At 38.1% G+C, this 24,335-nt stretch overlaps 1 protein-coding gene and 1 pseudogene across 22 annotated transcripts in view; both read right to left on the bottom strand.

Annotated features, from left to right (window-relative positions):
* Window positions 1-24,335, bottom strand: part of TMEM232 (transmembrane protein 232) — a 343,834-nt gene that overhangs the window by 298,340 nt on the left and 21,159 nt on the right. The window lies entirely within an intron of this gene.
* LOC100351076 (transcription elongation factor A protein 1 pseudogene) lies at window positions 1,605-14,442 on the bottom strand (annotated as a pseudogene).

Consider the following 24,335-nt stretch of genomic DNA (forward strand, 5'->3'; position numbering starts at 1 on the left):
TTTCCAATACCAACACAAAGTATATAAAGGTTTGAGAAAATACAAGCTTTTAGTTGCTCTTAACATGCTATTTTACAATTATACTAGCTTATATATATTTTTTAATTATTTTAAACATAATTAGCTAAACAACCAAAATAAAAACTTTATTATAATTTTATTTGCTGATGACAAGAGCTACATCAAACATCTTTTGTCAGGAGAAAACAAAGTTTTTGTGAGAGGGGCAATAATAATAAATGAAAAAATGGTTATATAGATCCAAAGAAATAACAAACTGAATTTCTAGTAGTCTTTTATAGGTGTATCATATTGCGTTTGCTTTTGAGAAGTGCTACACTAAGAATATTTTACTTTCCAATATTAGTTTCTAAAGCAGCAATAAGCATTGCTATTTGCATGCTATTTATATGAAACGTAAAGAAACTCAAAAGTAAAAGAATTTTTGAAAGAAATTGTTGAATTAAATAACCAACATAAAAAATATTAAACCTTTGCAGTTTCTCGTGTGGAACTTTATATTGCCAAGATTGGAAATATTGGTTGATTCTGCAATAAATATATTAGTTCATGTGCCAGTTTCCAATGACACTATGGTTCAATGGATTTGGCACTGGTATATGGAAGACAAACTCATAGAACAAATCAAGTAAACTTTAATAGCAACTTGATAAATGCAGAAATATTGTTAACATTGACAATTTCTTCTCTATATGTGCAAGTTGGACATACTAGTGATACAAAAATCAAACTATCTTTTCAGCACCATCACTCACAAGTGAAATTAACTCTAAATCCTATAAAACTAGGAAAGACTACAGTATTAAAAAAATTGTAAAAATAAGCCATTCTAACTGGGATGAGGTGAAACCTCATTGTGGTTTTGATTTCCATTTCCCTGATTGCTAGTGATCCTGAACATTTTTTTCATGTGTCTGTTGGCCATTTGGTTTTCCTCTTTTGAAAAATGTCTTTTTAGGTCCTTGGCCCATCTCTTAAGTGGGTTGTTTGTGTTGTTGCTGCAGAGTTTCTTGATCTCTTTGTAGATTCTGGTTATTAACTCTTTATCTGTTGCATAGTTTGCAAAGCCCATTTATTAATTTTGGCTTTGACTACCTGTGCCTCTGGCATCTTTTCCAAGAAGTCTTTGCCGGTACCTATATCTTGCAGGGTTTCTCCAATGTTCTCTAATAATTTGATGGTGTTGAGTCACAGATTTAGATCTTTAATCCATGTTGAGTGGATTTTTGTGTCAGGTGAAAGGTAGGGGTCTTGCTTCATGCTTCTGCACAAGGAAATCCAGTTTTCCCAGCACCATTTATTGAATAGACTGTCCTTACTCCAGGGATTGGTTTTGGATCCTTGATCAAATCTAAGTTGGCTGTAGATGTTTGGATTGATTCCTGGTGTTTCTATTCTGTTCCATAGGTCTATCCATCTGTTTCTGTACCAGTACCATGCTGTTTTGATTACAACTGCCCTGTAGTATGTCCTGAAGTCTGGTTTTGTGATGCCTCCGGCTTTGTTTTTGTTGTACAAGATTGCTTTAGCTATTCGAGGTCTCTTGTGCCTCCATAGGAATTTCGGCATCATTTTAACTTAACTTAATACACACTAAATTGGTCTTCTGTATGTAAAGATAGTTGAAAATGAATCTTGATGAAGAATGGAATGGGAGAGGGAGCGGGAGTGGGAGGGAAGTTATGGGGTAGGGGGAAGCCATTGTATTCCATAAGCTGTACTTTGGAAATTTATATTTACTAAATAAAAGTTAAAAAAATAATAAAAAATTTAAAAATGTACTTTCAGAGACATACATTTTTGTAAATATTTTCCTCTGTTATATTTATTTTGGTTATATTCATTCAAATGAATTTTTATGTGTGTAGAATCTAATAATTTGTGTTTCTGTGTTGTATGTGCTTTTTATGTTTTGTCTTTGAGTAAATAACTTTAATTTTAATTTTTCCATGACAATATAGAAACCTTAAAATTGGTACCTCTCTATAGAGAGTTTGAAGAGCACTTTTAAAAAGTTATCTATACTTCATCTAGTTCTCTTACCCCCACTTCAGTTCTGTAGAGCTGTCCAAGTATCTCAGTGGGTTTTGATTTTTTTTTTGGTTGTTTTATTTTAAACTCCTCAAGTGAGTTTAATATGTAGCCTGAATAGTATAAAATAATTATGGAGGAAAATCAGAGCTTTCATTAAATCTGAAAAAAGGATTGCAGAGCAGTGAGAAGTATGATCTTTCCTTCTTCTCTATTTTGCTATTTTTTGTCATATACAATTTCTTATTCCAGCAAAACATTTTCCATTATTGAGATAAAGAGGATTTTCTAGTTTGGAATATTGTTTAAGAAGCCACCTTAAAAATGTAAAAGTTCTCAGTCCATTGCTGTGGAACAGTGGGTTAAGCCCTGGCCTGCAGTGCCGGCATCCCATATGGGTGCCAGTTCAAGTCCCTAATGTGCCTGGGAAAGCAGTGGAAGATGGTCCAAGTCCTTGGGCCCCTACACCCATGTGGGAGACTCAGAAGGAACTCATGTCTCCTGGTTTCAGATTAGCTCAGCTCCAGCCATTGTGGCCATCTGGGGAGTAAATCAGTAGATGGAAGACCTCTTTCTCTATATATATCTACCTCTCTCTGTAACTCTCAGATGAATAAATCTTTAAAAAAAAAAAAAAAGCTCTAGGTATGCTTTTCTCTTTTTTTGAAAAAAAAAATGAATCAATAGTTAGAATCAGCATCTATTGTAAAATATTTGGAGAAGGGGTTTGGAATGTCATGGGACTTAGGGAGAGAGAAAAAGAAAACTGTCATCTGAGGAGCTTTTTAATTCAGCTCACATAATCCCGTTCAAGGAGAGAGTTGTAGGGGAAGTGGAATAAGGAAGAATCTGGAAAAAGAAAGGAGGAAGAAAAAGAGGTAGGAAAGAGGGAATGAGTGAAGGAAAATAGGAATTGTTTCAAACAATACTCCACCATCAGGACAGGACTCTGGCATTCCTAGACAGTAAGAGCTTCAAGAGAGGAGTTGGGAGGAGATGACGTGCAGTTGCCAAAGGCTGGGGGAAGTAGTCTTTCATACACTCAGTGATTAAAAACCACTTTCACATAACAAATTCTCAGGCATCAATGATTGCTCTAAAAGGCTAGAAATTTGGCCAAGGGGAGGGAACTCTCAATGATGACTGATATAAGGCCAGGGGAGGAATTCAAACAGCTATATCTCTATGTGGTGTGGCGGTGCTTTGTGAGAGCAGCTGGGCAGGAAAACTGGGTATGAGGGAGGCACCTCCTCCCCAACTCCTACTTATTAAAGTTTCAATTTCCTAACCTGAAGATAGAAGGATGATATCTACTAATCAGAACTGCATGGGGATTAAATACAATAAAATACTTTCCATATCATAGAGTACTATTGAATGTTAGTTATTTAATAGATGAAGGCAGCAGAGAAATAGAATATATGTCCTTATTCAAAAGTGGATTTTGCATTATTTATTGTTGAATATAATTCCTTTAAGAGATTTAAAAGTAGAATGGAAGATATAAAAAGTTGAGAATCATTCACTAGATGAAGTTAGCAAAACAATTCATAATTACAAAAGCAAGCTGAAATGCATATAGTATTAAAACTGGAGTCAAAAATACTAATCAAGAGGGGACTTAAATATTTACATTCTAAAATGCTAAAGAAAAAGATTTCTGAATTATGTATTAAAGCCTTTTATGGGAATGTTATGTATTACTTTATTCCTCCTCAGGAAAATAATTCAAAGGTACTTCAGAACACTCATGGAAAACGGATGCAAAAAAATCTTCAGATCCACACATAGTTTTTTCCCCAACACATATTTTCCATGAACTTTTTGAAGACTTTTTGTATATATTATTTCAAAAAGTTTTGCACCAAAATAAACATTTCTTAATTACATTTCCCTTGAATTTAAATATTTATTTATTTAAAAGGCAGAGTTACAGAGAGAGAGGGGGAGAGAGAGAGAAAGAAAAAGAGAGAGAGAGAGAGAAAAAGAAACAGGGAGAGAGATATCTTCTACCCATTGGTTCACTCCCATAATGGCCTTAAAGGCCAGAGCTGGGCTGATAGAAAGCCAGGAGCCAGGAGTTTCTTCTGGGTCTCCCAAGTGGATGCAGGGATACAAATACTTGGGCCATCTTCCACTGCTTTCCCAGGCACTTAGCAGGGAACTGGATAAGAAGTAGAACAGCCAGAACTCGAATAGATGTGCTGGCCCTTCCCTTGAACTTCTTGAAGCAACCTCAAATGCATGCAGCAAATTGACCTATGAATTGTACAGAAAGGGAAGGACAGGGGTACATGATCTTTCGTAAATCCAAGACCACCTTAAAAAAAAAGTTTAAATGAGGCCAGAAATTTTTACTTTTTCTGCTATCAAATTTAAAACACATTTACTGTGCTGGAAAAAATCAAAACAATCAAATGTAAAGAGACTAAAATGTACTTGTTAAATTGGATCATTTCACTTCTATATTATTGCCAAGAAATGGCTATAATTTCCCCTGAATCAGCAAAAGATGATGTAAAAGTAAAAAATGAGCTTTATATAAATTAAAAATATCGTTATGATTCAATATTCTCTTATTCTCTATAGTATCCAAAATATAGGGCACTTATTGAATCTGTAGATGGAAATGGAAATAAAACTTTAAGAGAATTTACCTTAAAAGATTTGATCACTCTTTTAAAATGAAGTCTTCCATCTAATAGTGATATGAAATGTTAAAGACATAATTCTTTTTGACACCAACTCTTCCTAAGACCTAGGTCTTCACTTGCTGTAATGCACTTGGCTGCCAGGGCATTCCCTGTGGAGGATGGCCTGCAGAAATCACATTGGCTCTACCATCTTCCAGGTATGCTTTCAGTAATTTAAGTAGATTCCAAAGAATTGCATTGCATATTTATCAGAAGTGGCCAAAAAGATAGCATGATTTTAGTTTTTTTCTTATATCAGATATGAGTTTTGTATTAAATTATGTTTATTGTTAAATTTACTTCAGTGCAGAAAATATATGTGGAATACTGTTTCTGCCACCACTGAACCCTGATATAGTCTTTCCAGGGCTGACAATGCTCTTCAGGTAGACAAATCCACGAAGAGCTTTTCAGTACTGATCTCACCTGATGCCTTCATCGTATCCAATCCCGGCATCTATACCTCTGGAAATCAGTGTCTTTCTTTTCATTCACCATGACACCTTCCCTTGACCTTTACCCCATCTGTTTGAAGTCTCCCCCTCAGAGGCCTGTGTGGTATAGTGGATAAGTGTGCAATACAGAAAACATTGAATTACAGCTTTAAAGATGGATCACATGAGGGTTTCCATTGTGGATTAGCATGTTAGGCCACCTCCTTGCAGCACTGCCATCCCATATGGGCACTGGTTCGAGTTCTGGCTACTCCACTTCTGATCCAGCTCCCTGATGATGAGCCTGGGAAAGCAGTGGAAGATGGCCCAAGTCCTGGGGACCCTACCCCATGTGGGAGATCCGGATGAAGCTCCAGCTCCAGGCTTTGGTCTGGGCCAGCCCCAGGTGTTGCAGCCATTTAATGAGTAAAATAGTGGATGGAAGATCTCTCTCTCTCTTTCTATCTCTCCCTCTCTGTATCTGTGACTCTGCCTTTCAAATAAATTTTTAAAAACTTTTAAAAATGGATTATTCAATTTAAAACTGCAACTATTTTCTTGTTTTTCAACTCAGTCTTCCAAAGCTGGTTCTCTGGTATACTGCAGTTAAATCACTGCCTGGAGCACTGGCATCCCATATGGGCTGCTCTGCTTCCTGCAGCAGAGGATGGCTCAAGTTCTTGGACCCCTGCAACAACATGGGAGATCCAGATGGAGCTCCAGGCACCTGGCTTCAGCCTGGCCCAGCGATGGCTGTTGCAGCCCTTTGGAGAGTGAGCCAGCAGATGAAAGATATCTCTCTCTCCTGACTCCTCTCTCTCTCTAACTCTGTGCCTTTCGAATAAATGATAAATTTTAAAAAACTCACTCATCCGGGCATGTGCTGTGACATAGCAGGTAAAGCCACCTCCTGCAATGCTGGCATCACATATGGGCTCTGATTCGAGTCTCAGCTGCTCCACTTCCAATCCAGCTCTCTTCTAGGGCATTGGAAAACAGTAGAAGATGGCCCAAGTCCAAGGGCCTGCACCTGTGTGGGAGACTCGGAAGAAGCTCCTGGCTCCTGCCTTTGGATCAGCACAGCTGTGGCCATTGCAGCCATCTGGGGAGTAATCCAGTATTTAAAGACCTCTCTCTCTGCCTCTGCCTCTCTGTAACTCTGCCTTTCAAATAAATAAATAAATCTTAAAAAAAAAACCACTCTTCCAAAAGTTGCTTTTTTTAAAAAAAAATGATACAACAAAAGATGTAACGAGGAACTCACAAAGCAGAGGTTTGTTGGTGCCAGTGGGATATTTAAATATTCTCTATAACACAGGTAATGACTTGTAAGCAATGGGAAAGGGGAGCAAAGAGGGTACAAAGCATGTGCTGAGGCCTTGTACACGTGCCTGATAGAATACAGGTTCAGCAGGGTAAGACACAGACTTTGTACAGTAAGATATGCTAGAACAAGTACCCTAGAGAATCTATGTGAAAACTCATTTTCCTTTTATTCTTAGCAAATGGTACATAGCTAAACAAAAAGTATAATTTATTTTTTAAAACTATTGATGTCAATTTATTTTTTTCTTTTTTTTAAATTAATTTATTTAGTTGAAAGGCATATAGTTACAGAGAGGCAGAGGTAGAGGTAGAGAGAGAGAGAGAGGTCTTCCATCTGCTGGTTCAAACCCAGGTGGCTGCAACCTTTGGGGTTGTGCTGATCCAAAACCAGGAACTAAGGGTTTCTTCTAGGCCTCCCACGTGAGTGCAGGGGCCCAAGGACTTGGGACATTTTCCACTGCTTTCCCAGGCCATAGCAGAGCGCTGGATTGGAAGTGAAGCAGCCAGCATTTGAACCAGCGCCAATATGGGATACAGGCACTGCAGGCAGCAGCCTAACCCACTATGCCATAGTGTTGGCCACAGTACAACTTAATTTTAAGATGTGTACTGTAAATAAAGGCTCTCCCAACTAAGAAAAGCCCAGGAATGGATGGCTTCACTGCTGAATTTGACCAGACATTTAAAGAAAAACTAACACCAATTTTCTCAAGTTATACAAAACAATTGAGAGAGGGAATCCTCCCAAATTCTTTCTACAGAGACAGCATCACCTTAATTCTTGAACCTGAGAGAGATGGAACAGAGAAAGAGAATTACAGACCAATTTCCCTGATGAACATAGACGTGAAAAATCTTCAACAAAATTCTAGCCAATCAAATCCAACAACATGTAAGAAAGATTATCCACCAAGATCAACTGGGATTCATCCCTGGTATGCAGGGATAGTTCAACATTTGCAAATCAATCAATGTGATACATAAAATTAACAAACTGCTGGAAAAAAAAACATATGATTATCTCAATAGATGCAGAGAAAGCATTTGATAAAAAACAACACTTTTTCATGAAGAAATCTCTAAACAAATTGGGTATAGAAGGAACATTCCTCAACACAATCAAGGAAATTTATGAAAAGCCCATGGTTGGCATCATATTGAATGGAGAAAAGTTGGAAGCATTTCCCCTGAGTACCAGACAGGGATGCCCACTCTTAAAGTTTTAACCAGAGCCCTTAGGCAAGAAAAAGATATCAAAAGGATACAAATTGGGAAGGAGGAAGTCAGACTATCCTCATTTGCAGATGACATGAGTCTGTATATAGGGATCCAAAAAACTCTACTAAGAGACTGTTATAGAAGAGTCTGGTAAAGTAGCAGGATATAAAACCAATACACGAAAATCAACAGCCTTTGTATACATATAATAATGCCAAGACTGAGAAAGAACTTCTAAGATTGATTCCATTCACAATAGCTACCAAAAAAAATCAACTATCTTGGAATAAACTTAACAAATGATGTCAAAAATCTCTACAATGAGAATTACAAAAGTTTAAAGAAATAGAAGAAGGGACCCGTGCCGTGGCAAAATGGGTTAATCCTCCACCTGCGGCACCGGCATCCCATATGGGTGCTGGTTCTAGTCCTAGCTGCTCCACTTCCAGTTCAGCTCTCTGCTACGGCCTGGGAAATCAGTAAAAGACAGACCAAGTCCTTGTGCCCCTGCACCCACGTGGGATACCAGGAGGAAGTGCCTGGCTCCTGGCTTCAGATTGGTGCAACTCCGGCTATTGCAGCCATTTGGAGAGTGAACCAACGGAAGGAAGACCTTTCTCTCTGTCTCTCTCTTTCACCATTTGTAACTGTAACTCTCAAATAAAATAAATAAAATCTTTTTAAAAATAAAGACATAGAAGATACAAAAAATGGAAAAATCCTCTATGTTTATGAAGTGGAAGAATCTATATCATCAAAATGTCCATTCTCCCAAAAGCACATTTATAGATGCAATGCAATACCAGTCAAAATACCTAAGACATTCTTCTCAGATCTAGAAAAAAATGATGCTGAAATTTATACAGAGGTACAGGAGACCTCGAATAGCTAAAACAATCTTGTACAACAAAAACAAAGCCAGAGGCATCATAATACCAGAATTCAAGACATACTACAGGGCACTTATAATCAAAACAGCATGGCACTGTTGCAAAAACAGATGCACAGACCATGGAACAGAATAGAAACACCAGGAATAAATCCAAACATATACAGCCAACTTATATTTGATCAAGGATCTAAAACCAATTCCTGGAGTAAGAACAGTCTATTCAACAAATGGCGCTGGGAAAACTGGATTTCCACTGCAGAAGCATGAAGCATGACCCCTACCTTACACACCTTACACAAAAATCCACTCAACATGGATTAACAATCTAAATCTATGACCTGACACCAACAAACTATCAGAGAACATTGGAGAACCCTGCAAGATATAGGCACAGGCAAAGACTTCTTGGAAAAGACCCCAGAGGCACGGGCAGTCAAAGCCAAAATTAACAACTGGGATTACATCAAATTGAGAACTTTCAGTACAGCAAAAGTAATAGTCAGGAAAGTGAAGAGGCAACCAACAGAATGGGAGAAATTATTTGCAAAACTACGCAACTAATAAAAATTTAATAACCAGAATCTACAAAGAGATCAAGAAACTCCAGAACAACAAAACAAACAACTCACTTAAGAGATGGGCCAAGAACCTAAATAGACATTTTTCAAAAGAGGAAATCCAAACGGCCAATAGACACATGAAAAAATGTTCAGGATCTCTAGCCATGAGGGAAATGGAAATCAAAACCACAATGAGGTTTCACCTTATCCCAGTTAGAATGGCTTTCATACAGAAATCAACAAACATCAAATGCTGATGAGGATGTGGAGGAAAAGGTACCTTAATCCACTGTTTGTGGGAATGCAAACTGGTAAAGCCACTATGGAAGACAGTTTGGAGATACCTCAGAAATCTGAATTTAGCCCTACCATATGACCTAGCCATCCCACTCCTTGGAATTTACCCAAGGAAAATTAACTAAGCAAATAAAAGAGCTATCTGCACCTCCATGTTTGTAGCAGTTCAATTCACAATAGCTAAGACATGGAACCAACCTAAATACCTGTCAATGGAAGACTGGATAAAGAACTTATGGGATATGTACTCTATGGAATACTACATAGGGGTAAAAAAAATGAAATCCGGTCATTTGCAACAAAATGGATTAATCTAGAACACATCATACTTAGTGAAATAAGCCAGTCCCAAAGAGACAAATTTCATATGTTCTCCCTGATCTGATACAACTAACAGAGCACCTGAAAGGAAACCAGTAGAAGTGAAATTGATACTATGAGAAGCAATGACTTGATCAGCCCTTGTCTTGATTGTTGAAGAAGAATTTATTTTATTTTTTTACTATTTTCTTTTACTACTTAATACTATTGGTTGAACTCTTTACTTAATACAGATTTATTCATAGGTGTTTAAATCCAATTGAAAATAGATCCCAGTAAAAAATAAGAGTGGGAATAAGAGAGAGAGGAGATGTACAGTTTGACACACATTCCCACGGACTTACCCATAAGAGTAGAGCTAAAAACTTGCCATGGGACTCCAAATCCCATTAAGATGAGTGGTACTGGGGCCGGCGCTGTGGCGCAGTGAGTTAATGCCCTGGCCTGAAGTGCTGGCATCCTATATGGGTGCCAGTTCTAGTCCCAGCTGCTCTTCTTCCAATCCAGCTCTCTGCCAAGGCCTGGGAAACAGTAGAAGATGGCCCAAGTTCTTGGGCCCCTGCGCTCACGTGGGAGACCCAGAAGAAGCTCCTGGCTCCTGGCTTCAGATTGGTGCAGCCCCAGCTGTTGCAGCCATCAGGGGAGTGAACCATCAGATGGAAGACCTCTCTCTCTCTCTCTCTCTGCCTCTCCTCTCTCTGTGTAACTCTGACTTTCAAATAAATAAGTAAATCTTTAAAAAAAAGAGTGATACTAACACCATCTTACATTTAAAGTGATCATTTTAAGTGTGTAACTGATTATATAGATAGGAATAAGTGTCAAAGCGATCACATAAATAAGACCAAGTGTCTGATAATGACAATAGATAGAATTAAAAAGGAGAGAATTACCCAATATGGGAAGCAGGCCACGCAGCAGACTCATAGAATGACAAAAGGCACTCTGACCTCAGAATCAGCCCTTAAGGCATGCTGATTTGGCTAAAAAGCTCATGAGAGCATTTCAGGCATGAAAATCCAAAACACTGGCAAAAAATGATCTACATGAAGGATCTTTGTGAACGAAATACCAGTGGAAAGAAGGGGCCATTAAAGAAGGAGGTACCTTTCTCTGAAGGGAGGAGAGAATTTCCACTTTGACTATGGCCCTGTGTAAATACTGACAGAGTTTGTGGGCTCCAAATACTTCCATAGCCTTGGCAGCTCATGACAAGTGCCTCAGGTGATCACTGACAACATAAATAAGAGTGTCAATTGTTAAATCAACAACAGGAGTCACTGTGCACTTACTCCCCATGTGGGACCTCCCTCCTTAATGAGTTTTACTATGAGAATTAATGGTAAAATTTGTCTTCAAACAGTACTTTATACTTGGCTTGTCTTTGAGGGTGCAAATTGTTGAAATATTTACTTAGTATAGAGTTGGTCTTCTGTATATAAGATAATTAAAAATGAATCTTAAGAATAGGATGGGAGAGGGAGTAGGAGGTGGGACAGGATTGGGGGTGCGAGGGCAGGCATGGGGGGAAGAACCACTTCATTCCTAAAGCTGTACCTATGAAATTTGTATTTATTAAATAAAAGCTTTCTAAAAAAATAAAAATAAAGATCTGTACTGTAAAATTACTTGTGAAGGCCTGCATTTTTAGTTTGTTCAACAACTTTATTCATTGTGTAACAAAAAATGTCAGCAAATAAGACTCAGGACAAAAATATTATTCTATCATATTCCATAGAGAAACTGCAGCTTTAATGATTTATACAATCCTTATGCTTTGTGAGAATAAATTTCTAAATCAAAATCAAGTTAAAAATTGTTTATAATATGCTAACATTGTCTTCTCAGTATGTCTTCCTAGGAGGAAAAAAAAAATGGCAGCAGCTTTCATTCATTGCCTGTGAGGGGATTTATGAAAGTGTACTAAGCTAGTTGCATATGCAAAATACTATCTAATTATCTTAGGCTTAAGAACATAGTTAAGATCAAATTCATGTTAGTTGAAATATTATGTATAATTTAGATTAGCTGGTCAAGTATTATTTGAATCTGCACCACTTTTTTTAAAAAGATTTATCTATGTATTTGAAAGGCAGAATTAGAGAGAGAGAGAGAGAGAGAGATTCCATACACTGGTTCAGTCTTTGAATTATTGCAATGGCTTGGGCTGGGCCAGGCCAAAGCCAGGAGCCCATAGCTTCTTCTGGGTCTCCCATGTGGGTACAGGGGTTTAAGCACTTTGACCATCTTCTGCTGTGTTCCCAGGCATGTTAGCAGAGAGTTAGATCAGAAGTAGAGCAGCTAGGACATGAGCTGGCGCCTGTATGGGATGTTGGCATTGCAGGTAGCGGCTTAACTCACTACACCACAACTCTGGCTCCTCTACACCACATTTTGTAAACTTAAAGTTGCATTACCTTTTCTAACACTTGTAAACAGATGCTAAACAGAAAAGTGTAATTTCTAAATATTGTTTAATAAGTTAACAGAAAATTCTACTGTGTATGCTTTATAATAAAAAATTATCAAATTGTTAATAAAACTTTAATATCAATTTACTTATAAAAATGAATAAAAAGTTTTAAAAGTTACAATTATTAAATGATGTTGCTATTGATCTGACTACAGACAGCAGGAAAACTAGTTGCTTGTCCTAGTTTTGAAAGTAACTGCAAAATCTATTTCATTAATGGTCTAGATATTTTGCCAATTCTTCCAACTCAATAGAATGGAATTGATTTCCACATCCATCACAGACAACAAACATGGTCATTGGTTCATAAGCACTCTGGGTTTGTGCAGGTACAATTCTTCTTTAACATTTGCTGCACGTGAACAAGTCCATCTGGGTTCCACCCATCTTGGCCACCTGAGGCTCTCTGTTGGCTTCTTTGGTCGAGTTTCTCTACCCTTCCTTGAGCCCATCGCAAGCCACTTCCTTTGCTGTCTCCCTAGCCAGTAAGTCAGGAGGAATATTCCCAGACAGTACATTTTTCCTTTTCATTTTCTTACTATCTTTAAGGTTTGATATCCTTCTTTATACTCTATTTTTGTATTCCTCATTTCTTGGAGTAAAGCCTCCTCAATGTAAGCTACTAATTCTTCTCATCAGTTCCAACAGCAACATAGTCATCTCCTGTAGGAAAACCTTCAGCAAACATCTCCCTGCACTTTCAGCTCACAGAATCAGTGCTTAGTGCCCAAAGTGAAGTTGGATAAGGATTTTGAGCATTCATTTCATCCTGTCTGCTGCTGATGTTGCCACTAGAGTTATTTCTTCTCTTGCTTCAGGGCTAATCTGTGGTGTACTTGAAGGCTCTTTTTATTTTCTTCAGGGTCCTTTTCTGTTGATGATCCATCTAATACATTTTTTCAGATTTGATGAGATACTTTGCTAAAGATATGTCTTGATCTGTACTCTTCTTGCTAGTCTGTAATAAGTCGAAGGTATAGCAGTACTTTATTTTCATTTCTATTTTTATATATTTTATTTTACTTGTTGTGGCAGCATTTTTAAGCTCTTTCAGTAAGTCCAATGTTCCAGCTGCATTCTTCCTCTGTACATTTTATCCATCTTCTTGGTAATGCAGACCACCTCGTCCTATGTCACACCAGCAGGTGTAATCCAGGCTAGAGATGGGGAGGTGGGCAGAGCTGGCAGGGAGAGCCAGGTAAAAGCCCAGGCCCAGGCGTCCAACAACTCGTTTAAAATCCTGACTCCTTAACAGATTTCATCAATTCTATTGTGCAGATAATTTATTTCAGGTATCTCAGGTATAGGAATTATAATGGTATTTCCTGTTGATAAGTTCTTACTACTACGTGGAGAGAAATGCTTGTTACTTACCAGTTGTTCTTTATATACTACTCATTTAGTTAACCATATAATTATATTAAGCAATAAACTCTTCAAAAAGAAAATATTACATAATTCATATACCACAATATAGGATTTAATTGACAATTATCAAAAATAAATTTTAAATGCAGGTTTTTAGTAGCATCCAAAGTTTGTATAAGCTTGAGATTTTTGATTAAGTCTTAATTCACTTTGCATAGATTTAATCAATTTGTCAGCATTCAATTACTAATTATGTTACTATATCTGTCATATATCCATGTATAAATGCATACATATACATGATTCAAATGCTTAAACAAAAAAATATAATTTGTAAAACTATCTTAAAGGAAAAAATAATCAGCACACATAAACAAAAACTTTTAAAGTTTAATTATTTAAATTACTTTTGTCATGATCTATTTTATTTTTGCTTATTCATTCTCTCCAGAATGACTGTCTAAAGTTTTTAGTAATTTTACTATTTTTAAAATCTTAACATTTCAACAATATTATCCTGTCTTATGCAAAAAGTGATTAAAGATCCAACCAGCATAGGCTACAGGATACAGGTTAGTATGGGGGAAAGAAACTGATAAGGAAATCTCACCTATTAAGTCCAAAAATTTCTAAACAGAACATAAAGAAACCAACCAAACAACATCAATTCTTTTAAAAAAAGAAAAAGAATGCATTGTAATTGAGAATATTTAGTCTCAGAAGAACAAGGATGATTCAATATTATAAAACTTCAACTGACCACAACATTGTATTGATGTACATAAAGTAAAATATATGAAATATTGTATATTAATATCATAGAATAATTCAATTCAATTCTGTTTATATGATTCTAAAAACAAACAAAAAACTTCACAAGTTAGCGATAGGAGTTTTTGTGATTTTAATTAAAGGTATTTAAGAAAAATTATTTACTTCAATAAACTAGAAAAACAAGAACAAACCAAACCCAAAATTAGTAGAAGGAAGGGAATAGGAAAGACCAGAGCAGAAATGGATAAAATGAAGAATTGATTTTTTAAAAAACAAACAAAATTGACGTACTCCTAGCTAGATTAAGAAAAAAAGAGACAGAAGGAGAGAGAAGACTCTAATTTTATTTAGAGACAAAAAGGCATTACAGCTGACACCATGGACAATACAAAGGGTCTTCAGAAACTGGTATGAACAAATATATCCCATCAAAGTTGATAACTTGCAAGAAATGGACAAATTTCAATACACATACACCTTGCCCAAACTGAATCATGAACAAATAGAAAATCAAAATAGACCAATATTCAGGAATGAATTTAACAAAAGAAGTGAAAAATTTGTGCAACAAAAACTATTAAATATTGTTGAAAGAAAATGAAGAAGACACAAATGAAAGAAATATTGTGTTCATGGGTTGGGAGAATCAGTATTACAAAATATCAATACTACCTCAAGTGATCTGTAGATTAAACATAATCCCTATCAAAATACAGTCACATTCTTTATGGAAATTGAAAAAATACTATGAAATTTGTAAGGAAATACAAATGGCACTTAATAGCCATAGCAGTCTTAAGCAAAATAACAATGTAAGATACATTATACCACCTTATTCAAAAAATCCTACAAAGCTTCAGTAATGAGAAACAGCCTGGTATTGGCATAAAAACAGAAACAGAGATCAATGACACAGAATAGAGAGCCTAGGGTGAGTGTTGCAGCTCAGAGAATTAAGCCACCTCCTGCAATGTCAGCATCCCATATGAGCACCATTCCGGTTGCAGTTGCCTCACTTCTGATCCAGCTCCCTGCCAATGTGCCTGAGAAAGTAGCAGAATATGGCCCAAGTCCTGGGGCCCCTAACCCATGTGGGAGACCCGGACAAAGCTCCTGGCTCCAGGCTGCAACCTGGCCCAGCCCCAGCTGTTGCAGCCATTTGGGGAGTGAATCAGCAGATGGAAATCTCACTCTCTCTCTGTATCTCTCTCTCTCTGAGACTCTGCCTTTCAAATAAATAAATAAATCTTTTTTTAATGGATCACTTAATTTAAACATGTAACTATTTTATTATTCTTAAACTCACTCTTCCAGGGCCAGTGCATTAAACCAGTGTTGCAGCCATCTAGAGGTAAACCAACGGGTAGATATCTCTCTCTCTCTCTCTCTCTCTCTCTCTGCCTCTCTGTAACTCTGCCTTTCAAATAAATAAATCTTTAAAAAAAAATAAAAAAAGAACAGAGAGCCCAGAGGTAAATCCATGCATTGATAACTAATTTATCTTTGACAAAGGTACAAAAATCACCTATTATGGAAAGGACAAAATTGCAAGAATGAAGTTATCTATCTGTCCCCCTATAGGAAATCAACTCAAGTTGGATTAAATTGTTTAACTGTAAGACATGAAAACTATCAAGTTAACAGAAAATAAAACAAAAGGAGAATGTTTTGGGTACAGCAGGATTTATCCCCCCCCAAAACTCATGCAGATGTTTAAACTCTGATATCTTTTTTTTTTTTTTTTGACAGGCAGAGTTAGAGAGAGGCAGAGAGAAAGGTCTTCCTTTTCCACAGGTTCACCCCTCAAATGGCCGCTATGGCTTGTCCGCTGCGCTGATCCGAAGCCAGGAGTCAGGTGCCTCCTTCTGGTCTCCCATGCAGGTGCAGGGCCCAAGCACCTGGGCCATCCTCCACTGCCTTCCCGGGTCACAGCAGAGAGCTGAACTGGAAGAGGAGCAACTGGGACAGAATCCAGCACCCCAACCAGAACTAGAACCCGGGATGCCAGTGCCACAGGTGGAGGATTAACCAAGTGAGCCGCAGTGCCGGCTAAACTCTGATATCTTAACGTAACAATATCTTAATGTAATGTAACTGATGTTTTAAGGGTGGATATTTGAGACATCTAATTGTGGTAGCTATGAGGCAGAATCAAAGGGAAGTCTTTGAGTCACTGAGGATGTGTCCATCTTGTAAGATGGTTGATTATTTGAGTTCAAGTTCTGTATAGCTGCTGTCTCAATTTCCTGGATCACCATGTGGTGATCATTCCTCTACACCAGCCACGGGCAGCCTCCACAGAAACTAGGTTATGAGACTGCCCAATTCTGTGTAAACTCCAGATTATAATCTGAAATAAACTTTTTATTCCCCATGAAGCTTCTCTCTAGCATTTTAGTAAAAGTGACAAAAAGAAGACTAATACAGGGAAATACTTCAGGACATTGTAATGCGCTAGTATATTCTTGGAGAAGAACGTGAAAATATAGTCACCAAAAACAAAATTAAACAAATGAGATTACATCAAATCAGAAACCTTCTGTATAGCAGAGGAAACAGTCAGCATAGTGATGATAAAAATATCTGCAAACTATACACCTGACAAGCAATTAATATCTAGAATATATAGGAACACAAACAACTCAGTTGCCAAAAACTAAATAATCCAATTTAAAATAGGCAGTAGTTATAAGTAGATATATCTCACAAAAAGACATAAAAATGGCCAAAAGGTATATGAAACATGCTGAATATCATCAGAGAAATATAAATCAAAACTACAATGAGATATCATCTCACTCATGCCAGAAGAATGACTATTATCAAAAAGGCTAAAAACAATGAGTGTTAGTGAGAATGTGGAAAAAGGAAACCCTCACACACAGTTAATGGGAATGTAAACTAGTACAGCCATTGTTAAAAACTATATGGAGATTCCTCAAAAAAAAAAAAAAATAGAACTACTATATGCACCAGTAATCTCAAGACTAGGTATACATCCAAAGGAAAAAAAATCAGTGCATCAAAGTGACTCCTTCTCTCCCATGTTTATTGCAGCACTATTCACAATAGCCAAAAAATGTAAACAATTTAAGTGCCCATCAACTGATGAATGGGTAAAGAAAATACAGTGTATATACACAATGGAATGCAATCCTGTCATCTAAAAAATTGAAATCATATAATTTGGGGCAACATGGATGGAATTGGATTTTAAAAAGTTATGTGAAATAAGGCAGGTACTGAAAGACAAGTTCTGCATAATCTCACTCATAGGTGGGATCTAAAAAAGTTGACCTCAAAAAAATTAAGAGAAGAATAGTGGTTGCCAGATGCTAGGAAGAGTAAGGAAGGGGAAGGGACAGGAAGAAGAGACGGGCAGTCAACCAGATGCTTCTCCATCCATACATGCCTGTCCTTGTGGAGCCCCAAGATACCCCCAGCGGGCCCCTGTAGACAACGTCCCCAGTCAGCAGGAAGTAGCCAGAGAGACTCATCGTCGCCCCCTTTCCTATCATCAAAAGGTCGGGATGGTAGCTTTGGGATCCGCAAGGAGGGAAGGCCTACACTTCCGGGAATGGAGAGGCCTACTTCTGGGGAAGAAAGTCCTTGTCAAGGTCCCTGTGGGTGCCTAAAGGTCAACCAATGAGGATCAGACCTGCCTCAACCTTTAACCCCCATGCCCTGAATCTATAAAAGGAGCTCTCCCAATCTCTGACGTGCGACTTCCCCGGCCCCCGCTTTGTTGCTCTGTTGGGACCGGGGAACCTCGCCCGGGAGCGGAACCCCAATAAAAGCCTGTGAATTTAAAAAATAAATAAATAAATAAATAAATGGGTATTAAGTTAAGAGAAGTAAGGTCTAGTATAAAATTTCAGAGTGGGGTGACTACAGTAAATGTACTGTATATTAAAAACAACTAGATGAAAAGATTTTTAATGTTTTCCCAAAAAAATGCTATAAATGTTTGAGGACATAGATAAGCTCACCTTGATTTGAACATTACACAGTGTTACTTGTTTCAGGACCTCACATGGTACCTCATGAGTGTATATAACTTCATCAATTGTTAAAAAGAACTATACAAGGAAGTACTTCAAATATTCAAAGATACATTAGAATTTTATATCAAACACTATAAAAGTATGTCTAAAGTTAAAATAAGCATTAAAAGAATCATAGCATTTGATTATAAAACTTCATCTTAAAGCCATGAATACATGAATATCAATAATATCACTACTATCTAAAATGTTATAGGTAGTTGTTGTCAACAAAGTATGCTAAGAAAAAGAAAAAAAGAGGTTTAAGTATGAGAAAAAAAGCCAGTATGTTTATTTGAAAAATATCACATGAAATTTTCAGAATAATCTGCCCATACAAAAAGTAGATTACAACCAATCAAAAAGATTTCAAGTAAACAAGTAATATAAAAACCATAGTCATGTGAGTTGCAGGGCCAGGAGAGATGAATAATCAGCTTAGGCTTTGGCTCCACAGATTAAAGCAACTTTGTAGGACTATTTGAAATTTGTAGGAAATTTGAAATCCAAGAAATCATAGCTAACACATACACACACACTTGAGCTAGCCCCCTGGGGAATTGAAAAGCTGCTTTGAACTGCTATGTATATAGTTGGAGAGAGAGGTAGTAAACAATGTGACTTTGAGAAAATTAAATAGTAAATTAGACAGCTTGAGTTGCTGTCTTAACTGATGATTAATTTTTTTTATTTGACAGATAGAGTTAGACAGTGAGAGAGAGACAGAAGAAAGGTCTTCCTTCCATTGGTTCATCTCCCAAATGGCCACTACGGCCAGAGCTTTGCCAATCTGTGGCCAGGAGCCAGGTGCTTCCTCCTGGTCTCCCATGCAGGTGCAGGGGCCCAAGCACTTGGGCCATCCTCAACTGCCCTCCCTGGCCACAATAGAGAGCTGGACTGGAAGAGGAGCAACCGGGACTAGAACACGGTGCCCATATGGGATGCCGGTGCCGCAGGTGGAGGATTAACCAAGTGAGCCACAGTGCGGGCCCCACTGATGATAAAATTTAGACAACCCCCTCACACTTTCACCTCTCCAAACCCCTGCCCCAAATCAGCAAAGAAAAAGAAGCTGAGAACAATGTAATTGATATGCTTGATTGCTGGATAAACAGAGAATTCTGTATTCAATCATGGAGAATGCATTCTTCCTAAGTGTACATGTGTAACTTCTACAAACTTATCACTCTGCAGCCTAGAATGCATGCCTTAACAAAATGCAAATAGGAGATGATCTACATGAATAGATTGTATTTGTTAATATCAAAACACAAGTTAGAAAACTATAACATAAGGATGAATTAACACTTGACATAATGGGAAATAAAAGTTCTAACTCTAATCATGTGTGAATCAACATGAAATAACAATTCAAAAATACTTATGAAAACTAAATTACAGGCCGGTGCTGCGGCTCACTAGGCTAATCCTCCACCTTGCAGTGCCGGCACACCAGGTTCTAGTCCCGGTCAGGGCGCCGGATTCTGTCCGGGTCGCTCCTCTTCCTGTCCAGCTTTCTGCTGTGGCCCGGGAGTGCAGTGGAGGATGGCCCAAGTGCTTGGGCCCTGCACCCGCATGGGAGACCAGGAGAAGCACCTGGCTCCTGGCTTCGGATCAGAGTGGTGCACCAGCCGCAGCGCGCTGGCCAAAGCAGCCATTAGGGGGTGAACCAACGGAAAAAGGAAGACCTTTCTCTCTGTCTCTCTCTCTGTCACTATCCACTCTGCCTGTCAAAACAAAAAAAAAAAAAAAAAAAAAAAAACAAAAAAACAAAAAAAAACACTAAATTATAAAAAAAAACTTATGAGTTACAAAAAATGATATTGCAGAGGAAATGTTAAACATTCATATAACAACAAAGCAGGAAATTAATTAGCTCTCATAGGAAATGAGAAAAAAAACAAGTTCATAATATATACCCAACAAAATAGAAGAGAACTTTGAGGGAAGATATCAATGATATACAGAAAAAAAATCTGTGAGAGAAATACAACAAAGCAGAGGAGGCTGGGAAATTTCAAATTAGAATATAATGAAATCCTATCTCTCACTTATTAGAAGGACTAACTTAAAAACAAAAAGAAATGCCAAGTTTGGTTAAGTCTGAAACAATGGAACTGTCACTGATGGGAGTGAAAATAAGGCTATTATCCACTTAGGAGTGCTGTCCGTGCCTTGTAAAGTTAGTGGTACCCATAACCCATAGCCCAGAAATTTCATTCTGAAAGAAATGTCATGATTAAAAAAAAGAAAGAGAAAGAAAAACAACCCTCATACAAGAATGTTTATAGCAGGATTATGCATGATCATTCCAAACTGGAAACCACCCAAACATCTATTAATAGAAGAATGAATTAACAATCCAAATAAGACAATTTGTCTTAGTAATAACGAAGGACAATCTACTGCTACATGTGGTTACACACATGTATCTCAAAAATATTACATTCTGTGACAGAAAACAATCATAAAATGTATATACAATATAATTCATATATGTAAGCATGAAGTTCAAGAAAGGGCAAAATTATTGCATAGTGATGCTTGATGGGGGAAGGGAGGTGGGGCTGAGGTAGGGACTGAAAGAAAGGCTGCACAATGAAAATGATGGTAACATGGTGCGTCTATGAATCAAAACTCATTGTGATTGCATTTTTCAAAGGTGATCACAAAAGTATCTCCCATGCTGAATATGACTTTGTCACTTCCCTACAAAAAGGAGTCTCATTCCACTCTCTTAATTTGGACTTAATTTAGGGACTTGCTCAACTAAGAGGATAAGCAGAAGTGACACTCTAGGGCTTAAGAGGCTGGGCTATGTTAAAAAGCCTTTCAGTTTCCTCTTGGATCTCTTGGGGCATTCTATTAGAATCCAGCCACTATACTATAAGAAGCCAGTGTCAACACAGTCATGTACAGGGGCGGGGGTTGACAGCTCTAGCTGAGTGCCCAGCTGGACTTCCAGGTGACAGCAAATGACAATTTCTCAGTACCAGAATCAAGAAAGTTGATTCTAAAAACTTGTTTTAAGCCTCTAAGTTGTAGAGTGGTTTGTTATCAGCAATAGTTAATCAGGACTCTTATTGAACTGTACCATAGAAATTTGTGCATCTCACTCTGAAAATTTTACCTCAATAAAAATAAGATCATAAAAGAACGTACAAGGAGTCTTCAAAAAGTATATGAGAAATGTATCTAATGAAAAAACTGCTGATTTTTAAAAATTTGCATCAAAATAAAAGTATCCTTTTTTTTTTTTTTTACAGGCAGAGTGGACAGTGAGAGAGAGAGACAGAGAGAAAGGTCTTCCTTTGCCGTTGGTTCACCCTCCAATGGCCGCCGCGGCCGGCGCGCTGCGGCCGGCGCACCGCGCTGATCCGATGGCAGGAGCCAGGAGCCAGGTGCTTTTCCCGGTCCCCCATGGGGTGCAGGGCCCAAGCACCTGGGCCATCCTCCACTGCACTCCCGGGCCACAGCAGAGAGCTGGCCTGGAAGAGGGGCAACCGGGACAGAATCCGGCGCCCCGACCAGGACTAGAACCCGGTGTGCCGGCGCCGCAAGGCGGAGGATTAGCCCAGTGAGCCGCGGCGCCGGCCAAAATAAAAGTATCCTTTAACACTACTTTTCCACAAACATTTTAAAGTTTCACCTATTATATTAGAATTGGTCTTGGTGACATATAAGTAGCAATGGTTCAAACAAGATAGAAGCATATTTCTTTCTAATAAGAAAAAAATAAAGCAAAAGATGGGACAGTTTAGGGTTGGTTTGGCTGTGTCACAGTCAAACTGGAACCTGAGAGACTGAGACTTTGTCTAAACATTCATTTCACAGTCATTGTTAGACCTCGCTTGTTCTCAGGCTCATGTAGCATCACATAGTTGGGGAGATACTGTTGGTCATACTATATGCTATTGATGCCCCTCTTCAAAGAAGCTCTAATCACCAAATTTCCTTTTCATCCCTCTGCCATGCTGCTTAGGTTCAGGTGCCATTATTGTCCAAGATAAATACAATAGCTTGTGATCCTCTAGGCTCCTTCTGACCTCTCTTCTTTTAGACTCATCTTTTATGTAACTGCTAGAGTAACCTGTCCAAACATAATTCCCAGTATCATTTCACTCTTACCCCAACTCCCAGCCCTTGTTTTGAACAATTGTAAACATCCCTACTGCCTATAAAAATAGAATCCAAACTCAGGATTGTGGGGAGCAGCCCGGACTGGACTGAGTTACTAGAATTAAGACTTATTCTATGCATCTGCTCTCCCACAATATGGCGCTGGGAGAGAAGAAAAGAGCTTCTACACAGCTGCCTCCAGTTCAGCTAATAAACTGTAGGACTTGCTCCTGATTGGAGGAGAGCAGCATACTCGGCGTGTGGGCAGCTGAGTTAGGATTGGCGGAGGAGGACTATAAAGGAGGAGAGAGAGAACATGCACCAGGAACATCTAAGGGGAACATCTAGCTGGAGGAACACCTGTGCAGCCCCCGAGAGAGCCAGCCGGCGGTGTGCTGCTCCCCTGCGGAAGTGGGGAAAGCGGCCAGGGGGAACCGCCCTTCCACGGAGGTGGAAGGGAGGGTAGCCAACCCGGGAAGAACCAGCAGCAAACCCGGGGAGGGCCGAGCAGACGAAAGAACAGCGCAGGGTCCTGTGTCGTTCCTCCACGAAGAGGGGGAGCGACAAGGATAGGGACCATTCAACTTGCAGGAGCATAAAGTTTAAGTATATAATTTATATTTACAGCCTTTTTAAAGTAGCTAACTAATTTATTTTCCATTATAATGTTAAACTGTACACATCCGTTCTCTATCTTAATTGCAAACTTTGTAAAATATGTTAGCAACTGGATTATATCATTCCTTTGGAGGTCTTATATTTGCATTCAAAAACACTAATTGGGGGAGGCTAGGTCTTTGGCCTCACATGTACTAACATCAGTTAGTACAAATGCCCATGTCCTACATGTGGATGCCTGGATTCAGCTTCCACCTGCAGCCTATGATTCCTGCTTTCTGCTAAAGCAGACCCTGGGAGGCAGAGGTGATGACTCAAGTAACAGGGTTCCTGTCCCCATGTGGGAGACCTGAATTGTGTTCCAACCAACTTCTGACTTCTGGCTTCATTCCACCCTTATCCCCGCAATTCTGGGGAACTGGGAAGGAAACCAGCAGATGGAAGCTCTCTCCTGAGTTAATTGTTGCTTCATTCTTTTTGCCTTTCAAATCAAAAAACACTTGGAAACTTTTACAGATAAGTCTAAGGGGAAAAATAAGAAAATGTAAAACCACATCCATTTGTAAACAGATTGAAAAAGTTTCATGTGTAAAGTATGAGGGTATTTCAAATATTTTGTTAAAAATGTATATTATAAAAATTCAAAAAATTTTGCACCAAAACAAACTTATCTTCAAATTCAATTTTTCCATGAACTCTGAAATAACTTTGTGTAGATGATAGCATGTTGTTGATAACAAGTATGAAGCCTTTGTATATTTAATAACTTCTCTCTCTCCATGATTTAGATTCCTCTGATATATTTATATGGAGAGAGAAAAAAAATCATGGAAAATGCATATTATGAAAAAAAAACACATGGATTTCAAAAAAAATCCACCAAAATAAACATCATTTAATTAATTCTACTTTTTGTAAACTTTTGGAGGTAATTTCCAGTGTATGTATGTGTATACTGTTTTTGTCTTATACTTTCTTTACTTCATTTACCTTAACTTACCCAAAAATGAGTTCTGGACATAGAAGTTAAGGGTAGATTTTCATTTCTATACAGAAAATTACATAGATACATAGGCATATATATAGATGCAGGGTTTCTTCGTTTCTTTCCTTTCTCCAAGGCAGAAAGCTAAAACTGCCTTGAGTC

The sequence above is a fragment of the Oryctolagus cuniculus genome, chromosome 14 (assembly GCF_964237555.1).
Source record: "Oryctolagus cuniculus chromosome 14, mOryCun1.1, whole genome shotgun sequence".
Lineage (NCBI taxonomy): Eukaryota > Metazoa > Chordata > Mammalia > Lagomorpha > Leporidae > Oryctolagus > Oryctolagus cuniculus.